The sequence below is a fragment of the Osmerus mordax genome, chromosome 1, assembly GCF_038355195.1.
Source record: "Osmerus mordax isolate fOsmMor3 chromosome 1, fOsmMor3.pri, whole genome shotgun sequence".
NCBI lineage: Eukaryota > Metazoa > Chordata > Actinopteri > Osmeriformes > Osmeridae > Osmerus > Osmerus mordax.
Window position 1 is genome coordinate 13543203 of NC_090050.1, and position 10523 is coordinate 13553725.

Here is a 10523-nt window from a genome sequence, read left to right on the forward strand (position 1 = left end):
GTGCGTGTGTGTGTGTGTGTGTGTGCGTGTGTATTTAACGTCTGGAGGTTTTATTTAAACAGACATGAAAAATGCAATAAAACTGTCACATGGACAATGTACTTTTCACTTTGTCACACTCAGCCTCCTGACAAGCTATCCCATCTCCTCCCAAGGCACATCGACACACAGACACACACACACACACACACAGACACACACACACACAGCCACCCTATAGAAACAGGAGATTTTGATTACAGTTGGAAAGGAAAGGCCTGTATCTAGCTGAAATCATTGGCTATGGCAGACCTATTGTCAATGTGTGTGTGTGTGTGTGTGTCTGTGTGTGTGTGTGTTGTGTGTTGGGGAATGCTGTGCAGGTGTTTGGTCATGGTCTGGAGGATAGGCTGGGGTGGTCAGAGAGCGTCAGCACATGCAAGAGGAACAGCCTGTCTGGATACCTCTTGTTCGCAGTGTCACAGCTTGTTACACAGATCACAGTCTGGGTTCATGTGTGTGTGCGCCTGTGTTTGTAAGTGTGTGGATGCCTCTGCAAAGCCTCATTTACATGGCGTCCATCTGCATCAGTTGATCCATATGCGTTTGTGTGTGTGTGTGTGTGTGGTGAAAGTGTGCGGTGGGGAAAGTGTGCGTATGCTGAGGAGAGTGTGTGTCGTGGTCGAGCTCTGATGGGTCTCCAGACATGGAAGATGAGTTAGCCCCCGCCCCGGTTACCATGGTAGCAGGCGGCTTTATTAGAGTCTCACTTAAGCTCTCTCTCTCAAACACACATACATACACTAAAGTTTCAACACACAAACACACACACACACACACATTGCTACCTCAGCCTGAGGCGCTTGCATTTTGGAGCAGTTAGGAAACTTGTCAGGAATGAGAGATGGACGATGGTTGGCTAAATGAAGCGCAATGGAGGAACCGCCACACGATTTCACACTTGAGCAGCCCCCCGGCGCAGCCCCACCCACCCACCCACACACACACGCACGCGCGCACACACACGCAGACACACGGCCATCCAAAAGCAAGATGAGATATCTCGCACAGACTGAGCCACAGCCCACATCAATACTCTGAAAACAACCTCCCATATCTGCTCCCTGCACGCTCCAAGCCTGTATTGATATTCTGCTAACATTATCCTGCTCTCCTATTTATAGAATGTATGTACAGCCTGACACGTCACACAGAACGCTTCGTTATTTAATCACATAATGACAGTATGGCATGAACCATATCCATCTGTATTCACACTCAATACCCTTGGCAGACAAAATAAACGTTTTCCTTGCTCTTCTCCTGTCCTCTCCTCCTCTCTCCTCCTCTCCTCCTCTCCTCCTCTCTCCTCTTCTCCTCCATCAGGCGTCAGTATTCTCATCAGAAAGGGGAGAGCGAGAGAGGACAGGGACACAAGGACGCGTGGCGGAGAGAATACTAAACACTGAAGGATGTTAAACACACAGCCCTGTTCACACACACACAGACTCTCACAGACCCCGACACACTCACACGTACACACACACACTAACACACTAACACTCTGCTGGGTATCAGAGGACCCCTGGCGCGGGCTGAATAGAATGTGTTTGTATCTGAGGCTCAAACACTGAGGATTATGGGGGATACGAGGGGAATACTAACGGCAGGAGGGAGGCCAGCGACCTTGGCGGGGGGGGGAGGGGGAGCTGGGGAGGGCGGGGGGGGGGGGGGGTACCATAACTGGCACTTAATACTGTAGGTTATGGAAGCTGGAAAACATTCAATTAACCTCCTCAAAAATGAAGAAAGATGGCTATATTCTTTCAGGAATACATTTGCATGTTGAGAACAGCAAAAACAATGTATTTGTGCCTCTGCGCAAGTCTATTTGTGAATGTGTTGGTGTGAGTGTCTGTCGGTGCCAACGTGTGTCCCAGTGCAATTGTGTGGAAACAGAGGATGTATCCTATACTTATACAAAGTGGCAGGAGAAAATGCATAATTCATTTTCATTTGGGCTCTTCTAATGGACTGTGTGGAGCGGTGGAGAGAGAGTGCGAGCGCTGTTGTAGGCTGGATGCTGAATGTATGTGTCAGGGTAATAACCTCAAATTGGATCTGTCAGGCCATTTCTACAAGTGTTATAGCAGTGGGGGGGGGGCAGTCAATCTGGTTGGTGGGGGCGGAGATGGGGCGAGGGGGGGGGAGGGGGGGGCACATCTTAGCTCATCTGTGACATCAGTGACACTGAAGAGATAGAGGGGACAAAGGTTTTTTTTTCTAATATTTGCCAGAGGCCAGCCAACTGGACCTTTGAAAGTTCCCCGCAGCCTTGGCTGGGCAGAGACCCGGGGACTGAAGGTGTTCAATGAGACGCTGCTGCTGGAGCTCTCCCCGAGGACCGGACGCACATGTTCCTCCTGCTCCTCATCACCCCCACAACCACATGTGACGTTACAAGTGTTCACCCATCCACCCCCACTATCCCAAAGGAGACAGATTCATCATCAACCATGTTGGACAATTACGATGAGTGTGTGTGTTGGAGGTGTGTGTGTGTGTGTGTGTGTGTGAGCTGGTGCTGATACCGAGTTGAAGTGAACAGTCGGATACTACCACCACTGTGATCACTGAGGGCTGTTTAAGGTCACCTTGTCCCCGTGGCAACAACAGCGTCACCCCACACCCCCGCACAGCTTTGACAAAATGCCACTGGCTGCGTACGCATGTGTGTGTGTACACATGCGTGTAGGAGCGAGAGATAGAGAGAGAGAGAGAGAGAGAGAGGGGGGGGGGGGGGGGGGGGTGGGGGGGGGAATCTGGACAAATGCCACTGACCGCTGACGACATTAAAACAAACAACAGGGTCTTGGGTGGGCCTTCAGCTCACATCCCCCCATCATTCCACCACTCCTCCCCTCCATCCTCTCATCCCTGTGCCTAACCTTTAACCAAGCTTGTTGTTTCTGCAACTCCTTTCCCATCCATCCTCCCAAAAACCCCTGCTGCTTTTTTTAGGACAGAGACCTTTCTAAATCACTCTCTCCCTCTCTCTCTCTTCCTCTCACTATATCCCTCTCTCTCTCTCTCTCTCTCTCTCTCTCCCTCTCTCACTATATCCATCTCTCTCTCTCTCTCTCACTATATCCATCTCTCTCTCTCTCTCTCTCTCTCTTTCCCTTGCAGGTCTAACAGGTAGTTAGAGGGGTTTATCGTCTGGCTGCTCTCAGAGTAGCTGTGTTCAGTCTTTAAGGTGGTGTATTCACTGTGCTGATCCAGGGACAGTCTTTAAGGTGGTGTATTCACTGTGCTGTGGTGTATTCCAGGGACTTCTCACACCGTCTCACATGTGTGCATGCATTCCCTGCTAGGGTATCTGTCTCCTGCATCAGATTTGACAGAGCTAATTGGGCTTCTGGAACAAGTTGGCTGTGCGTGTGTGAGTGTGTGTGTTCGTGGTTCTCACCTTCCCACAATGGAATCCCTATTTGCTGATACGCAGTGACAACCTTGCCTCTCCTCACTAATGCTAACATGCTGCTGGTTAGCTTCTAATTAAGATGTATGAGTCACTCCCTCCTCGTCCCTCCTCTTCCCTCCTCCTCTCTCCTCCTCTCCTCTCCACTTCTCATCTCTTCTCCTTAAAAAATGTGCTACACATGAATGGTGCTGTCTAGGGTGTTATTGGCAGAGTTGAATGGTTTTACAGCCAGGAACCGAATCTAATTCTGGGATGTCACACATACTGGCTCATTTGTACGCTAGTGTGCACTTCATGTTTACCATCGCCCATAACGCTCATAAAAATGAAACATTCAAATTACTAACATATTTTGATTGCGCATCAAGGTCCATGTTACTGGTTTAAGTCATTCCGACTGAAATGAAACAATTCCAAATGTACAATATACCAAATACTCCTGGGACCTCTTGGTTTTAGAAATACTGCAATCAGTTTTGTGGGAATTTGGTTGGTGATCAAAATACAGACCGTATTGACTAATTGACAATATACCACATATGATGCAACCAACCACAACTGTGGCAGATGGGAGGACTGTGGGCAAGCTAGCTGAGTTGGATAAGGAGGTGTTGATGGCAGACTTTCGCAGATGTCATCATCCGTTTCTAAACCAATTCAAAAAACATCATCACCAAGCCACAAACACATACACAAGGACAAACAAACACACACACACTCATCACGTGCTCTCTCCCACACTGGACGTCTGTGTCACAGCCTTGGTGAGGTGTTTTGATGGGAGAGAACTGGCACATGCACACAGAAGAAGATGTCCCCTCAAACTGGGACCATGACTCCAACCTGCCTCACCCATCCTACAGTCCGTTGTGCTTCTTCCTTGGCCACCTTTTCTCAGTTCCGTCCAGCTCTCTCGTTCTCTCTCTCTCTGTCTGGGCGTCTCCAATGCCGGGCAGCATGCTACAGTAGCTTGTGTCTGGCTGCAGTCAGACGTTCCTCCAGCAGTGACACGAGACAAACAGCAGCTCCCGATAAGGACTCAGTCAGATAACCCCCCCAATCACCTCTCCGTCTCCCTCTATCTCTCTCTCACACTCTTCCCTCCCTCACCCCCCTGCATCGACGTATCGGCCTGTCTCTTACCTCCCTCCATCCCTTCTTTATCGTCCATTCAGGCTGACAGATAGAGAGAGGGGGAGGGAAAATCTTTCCCATAATGCATTGTGCCAGGTCAGGTCAGCTCAATTCAATAAGCTGTATTGGCATGGAGGGAAACATCACGACGCCACGCAAAGAAAACAGAATCATAATTATAATCAATAATGATATTGCAGTAATAATCGTGAAGAGAATGACACCGAGCGTGTTTATGAAGCAGGCAGTGGGCTTTGCGTAAACATCAGGTGATTACAACAGCACAATCCCATTCCACTGAATGACAGCAGAAAGGAAGCTCATTTGAATCACATTTGAATGTCAAGTAAGTCAGTCATATACAGTCAGTAGAATAAAAGCCCAGAGCACACTAAACTCCATTGAGTTGCTCACTCACAGTAGTCCACAGCCAGGACAACGACAATATAGATACCTGCTATCGATGTCACGCTTCTTTCCCAGCTGTGGGCTGATGTCACAGACATGTAGGATGGGATCCCAGCAGACAGGGCGGCTCTGAAACATCTGAGCAGCACAGGCAGTAATGAGTTTTCTGATGACATGATTCAGAGTGTGGAGGAGAGAGGTGTGAAGGTCAGCAGTCTCCCAGCTGCTCCCCCTCCCCTGTTAGACCACACCTGTCTGCGCCATGCCAGGCTGGATCAGACTGAACCAGTCTGGACCGGACACCTCTCTACACCATGGCAGACTGGTCCAGACTGAACCAGACAAGACAAGAAATAAGTTGACGCTATGTCAGACTGGACCAGACTGCACCAGACTAGGCTAGACACCAGTCTACATGATGTCAGACTGGACCAGACTGCACCAGACAAGACTAGACACCAGTCTACACGAAGTCAGACTGGACCAGACTAGACTAGACTAGACACCAGTCTACACGATGTCAGACTGGACCAGACTGCACCAGACTAGGCTAGACACCAGTCTACACGGTGTCAAACTGGACCAGACTGAGCCAGACCAGACAGACACCAGTTTACACCATGCCAGACTGGATCAGATTGAACTAAACTGGACGAGACTAGACTCCTTTCTACACCATGCTAGACTACACTAGACCTGATTAGACCAGACTGTACTAGACTAGACTCCTTTCTACACCATGCCAGACATGTGAGATTCCGGTAAATGTTTCTCTAGTCCGAGCACATCAACAGAGGTGGTCCTTGTCTGCCATCTAGTGGTATAATTGTAGCACTACTACAGATTTAAAAGGATACATTTTCACAGCAGGTATTGTCACATTCAGTGGGAAGGAGCAGGGTGTTCACCGTGGTGACGATTGCCACAGACTTCTTATTGGTTAAATCACTGCAGGACAAAAATAAGGAAGTGAACAGGTTTCAAAAATCGAAGAGAGAGTCAATTCAAGACCTCTGCATCAGAAATGCCAAGGTGACATCAGCTTTGTCACAAAGTATCATGGTAGACATCGCTCTCTGTTGGTCCGTTGGGGGACTGCACAGTTAAAAAAAAGTTATCATCAAAGGGTAGTAGTTACAGTTCCTGGAAGGTCATATTTGATCTGCTGGATCTGTGCCAGTAAACATGTTCTACTCTTAGAGGAGAGAGGAGAGAGGTTGGAGGGGCAGATGGGGGAGTGGAGCAGAGGACAGAGAAGGAGAGTGGGAATAGTTTGTAGACTGACAAACAGGGAGACATTGAGGGAGTCCATCCAAGTATGAAGGGGAAATCTGTTATCAAAACATGTAGTACACATACACAGACACACACATACACACACACACACACAACATGTCACACTCAGTCGGTTGCAGTCTGGTCCAGTCTGACATTGTGTAGACTGGTGTCTAGCCTAGTCTGGTGCAGTCTGGTCCAGTCTGACATCATGTAGACTGGTGTCTAGCCTAGTCTGGTGCAGTCTGGTCCAGTCTGACATCATGTAGACTGGTGCCTAGCCTAGTCTGGTGCAGTCTGGTCCAGTCTGACATCATGTAGACTGGTGCCTAGCCTAGTCTGGTGCAGTCTGGTCCAGTCTGACATCATGTAGACTGGTGCCTAGCCGAGTCTGGTGCAGTCTGGTCCAGTCTGACATCATGTAGACTGGTGTCTAGCCTACTCTGGTGCAGTCTGGTCCAGTCTGACATCATGTAGACTGGTGTCTAGCCTAGTCTGGTGCAGTCTGGTCCAGCCTGACATCATGTAGACTGGTGCCTAGCCTAGTCTGGTGCAGTCTGGTCCAGTCTGACATCATGTAGACTGGTGTCTAGCCTAGTCTGGTGCAGTCTGGTCCAATCTGACATCATGTAGACTGGTGTCTAGCCTAGTCTGGTGCAGTCTGGTCCAGCCTGACATCATGTAGACTGGTGTCTAGCCTAGTCTGGTGCAGTCTGGTCCAGTCTGACATTGTGTAGACTGGTGCCTAGCCTAGTCTGGTGCAGTCTGGTCCAGTCTGACATAGCGTCAACTTATTTCTTGTCTTGTCTGGTTCAGTCTGGACCAGTCTGCCATGGTGTAGAGAGGTGTCCGGTCCAGACTGGTTCAGTCTGATCCAGCCTGGCATGGCACAGACAGGTCCCACTCATTCGGTTGGTGCAAGGCAAAGCAGTCTGGCTTGTAAGCAAAGTGAACTATACCACAGTAGCTTCTGGATTTAGCACTGTAAGGTGTGGAACCCCATGGGATAGATTAGAAGAGTCTGAGAGGACACAATGGCAGAGAGGGTTCACCTAGCAACATTGTAACTAAGGCCCAAAATGGTGCGTCTGCAGCTGTTCAAACAGGTCTCCTCCTCCTCCTCATTTCTCTAACCCCTCCTTGGGAGTCTCCCCTGCTCCCTCCTGCCCCCCCTCCCTTCCCTTTCTCTCCCTGAAGCATCTGTCTGGTTAAGGCCAGAAATGCGGAGAATCCTCAACACCCCACTTTCAATTATGCTAATACATGGTAATACTGTGGGGCTCCTGCATATCAGATTGTCACTTGGCCTAATTAATGTCAGCGCTCCTGGATGAGTCTTATTAGACAACACTGAGGCTGATAGAGAGAGAGAAAGGTTGAGAGAAAGAGAGAGAGAGAGAGAGAGAGAGAGAGAGAGAGAGAGAGAGAGAGAGAGAGAGAGCGAGAGATGGGGTGAGGTGAGGTGAGGTGAAGTGAAGAGAGGTGGTAAGACAGGTAGAGGGAGAGGCAGAGAGGATGAGAGAGGGAGTGAGAGGTAGAGAGGGAGAGATAGAAAGAGAGAGGGGGAATGAGAGAGAGAGGGAGAGAGCAAGCACACCACCAATCAGAACTCGGGGTGTGAATCTGCAGGCCCTGTGATAAAAAGGACGTGTCTAATGAGCAGTGGGCTGGCAAGGAAGCCTTAGCAATAGCTTGTCATCTGAGTGCCAGAACCAACTGCAGCACTTCTTTATGACACAGAGCCTCACATGGAAACACAGTGCTCATCACATGGGTCTCTGTTCCATGACAGCCTTCTAAAGGCCCTCCATGTGGTTGTAGTGCAGTCTGTCCCCCCAGCCAGGTGATGGAGGGGCTTGTGGAGGAGCTCACTGGCAGGGACAAGCGGAGCTCTGCTGTAATTATCTGTGTGGAGGGAGGCTCGGTGAGGAGAGTCTGAGACAAGGTCTATATTAAACCACCTCTCACAGAAGGGGAATTTCAGAGGAGATGACACGCCGACACACACATGAGCAACACAGCTGCTATGTCTGTCTGTCTGTCTGGCTGGCTGTCTTTCTCTGTCTGCCTGTCTGCCTGTCTGTCTGCCTGTCTGTCTGTCTGTCTGTCTGTCTGTCTGTCTCTGTCTGTCTGACTGTCTGTGTTTGCCAGTTTGCCGGTCTTCCTGTCTGTCTGTCTACATGTCTGTCTGTCTGTTTGCCTGTCTGACTGTCTGTTTGTCTGTCTGTCTATCTGTCTGTATTTCTTTCAATTAGCAGTCTTTCTCCTTTCATCTTTGCTGTTCTAAAGCCTCTCTGAATTATACCATTCAAAGAGCTGCTCAATCATGGCCAATTGAATTTGAATGAATGGACCTGTCTAGATAACACACACACTCCCATCAGCTCCCCCCCACCCACCCACCCACCCACCCACACACACAGCACACACATGCATGGGAACACACGTACATACATCTTCATAGCATTTTTTCAGAATGACATAAGAACCACCAAGGAAAATATATCCGATGTTGTTGGCCTTTCATTGTCGATATGAACACATAGAAAAGGCCAGCAGGGGATAGCAGGGTGTAATTCTACCCCTGCAGAGCAGAGAGAGAACCCAGGCCTCTAACCGTGGGGTTATCTCCCCATAGACCTGTTTGTTGGAAGACATTTCTACCTTCTTCCCTGCAGAGATCTTAATAGTCTGAGCTGGAGGTCTTTGATAGCCTGCAGGCTTCATGTGATGGTAGTCAACTGTGTGTGTGAGTGTGTTCTTTTCTCAAGAAGGGCCTCAATACATGGATGGTTAAATATAGCCAGTTCAAAGAATGTTCTAAGGAGATGCAGAACAAAGAACAGTGACCAGATGTAGTGTGTGTGTGTTTGTGTGTGTTACATGTGCTCAGAATCCACCAAACCGCTGTTCATGTTGTGCAATTTTTTGACAACAAATCACAGTGACCAACCGTGGACCACTGTCCAGAACAGCTGGCAATCAACCTCGTTAGTCAAATATCCTACACACAATACCATGCTGTCGCCATTTAGAGAAGCCTGGGGAGAACGCACAGCCTAGTCCTCTATTCCTCTGGGGGAAACAACCACAAACACACACACAGGCACACAAGAACACGCACACACAAATGCTCAAATGTCCGCAGGACCATGTAAAGGCCCTCTCTGGATGCTGAGTGAGGAGGTTGAGGAGGAGAACGGAAGAGAGAGAGAGAGAGAGAGAGAGAGAGAGAGAGAGAGAGAGAGAGAGAGAGAGAGAGAGAGAGTTAAACCCAGGACAAACAGGAGAGGAGCTAGAGACTGGGCTTCATGTCCAACTCTGTTTGTTCATTAAATATTACACTGCCAGCCACATCCTGGAATAGATTTAATATCCTTTAATTCTTTCAACTGTCTCTCTCTCTCTCATTCCAGCCTCTCTCCTTCACAGTCCTCCTGAATGTGTGTGCCTAAGTGTCTGATTCAGCTAGCCCTGCACTAAAGGACACAGACAATCGAATCATTACGGAGAATGTTCCATGTTGGCCTCCTGACTGACACCCTGCCTGTTGTTCTTTTCCACTAAGCACCACGTGTGTGTGTGTGTGTGTGTGTGTGTGTGTGTGTGTGTGTGTGTGTGTGTGTGTGTGTGTGTGTGTGTGTGTGTGCACGTGTGTGTGCGTGGAGAGAGGTTTCTCACAAACTCGTTTCATTGTTTTTCGTTTTTTTCTTATCTATCATGGACACACTTGTGGATGCTGATGTCATATCCTTGGTCGATCAGAGTTCACCTGAGGGATCCCAGTCAGTCTGCGACTGTTGTGGCAGGCTGGGGGCAGCTATAACACTGAACGGTCTTCACAGAGGCCAGATGAGACCGTCTCAGAGGAAGAGCTGGACGGCACACTGCAGACAGGAGAGCGATGGAGAAAGGGATTATTGCGGGGGTGAGTTGGTTGGTATGTTGATCATTTATCAGCCTCATGGCTCATGACAGATAAACAACAACGCGATGATTGAGATCAGTTATGTGTGAAATGTAAACACGGACTGGAAAGGAGGCCAGCAGTTGAAGGTTACACTTACAGCGTACTGTTTTCATTCTGAAATGATCATTAATACCACAAGCATCCAATGGTTCTTTAAAACGACTTCCTGTTCTGCTCTGAGTCTTAGCAGGCCTGCGGACCTTTGACCTGGGAGGAATGCTGCCAGAAGCTACATAACAGTGTTAAGCCTGAGCAGGAGCCATGCTGGTCACA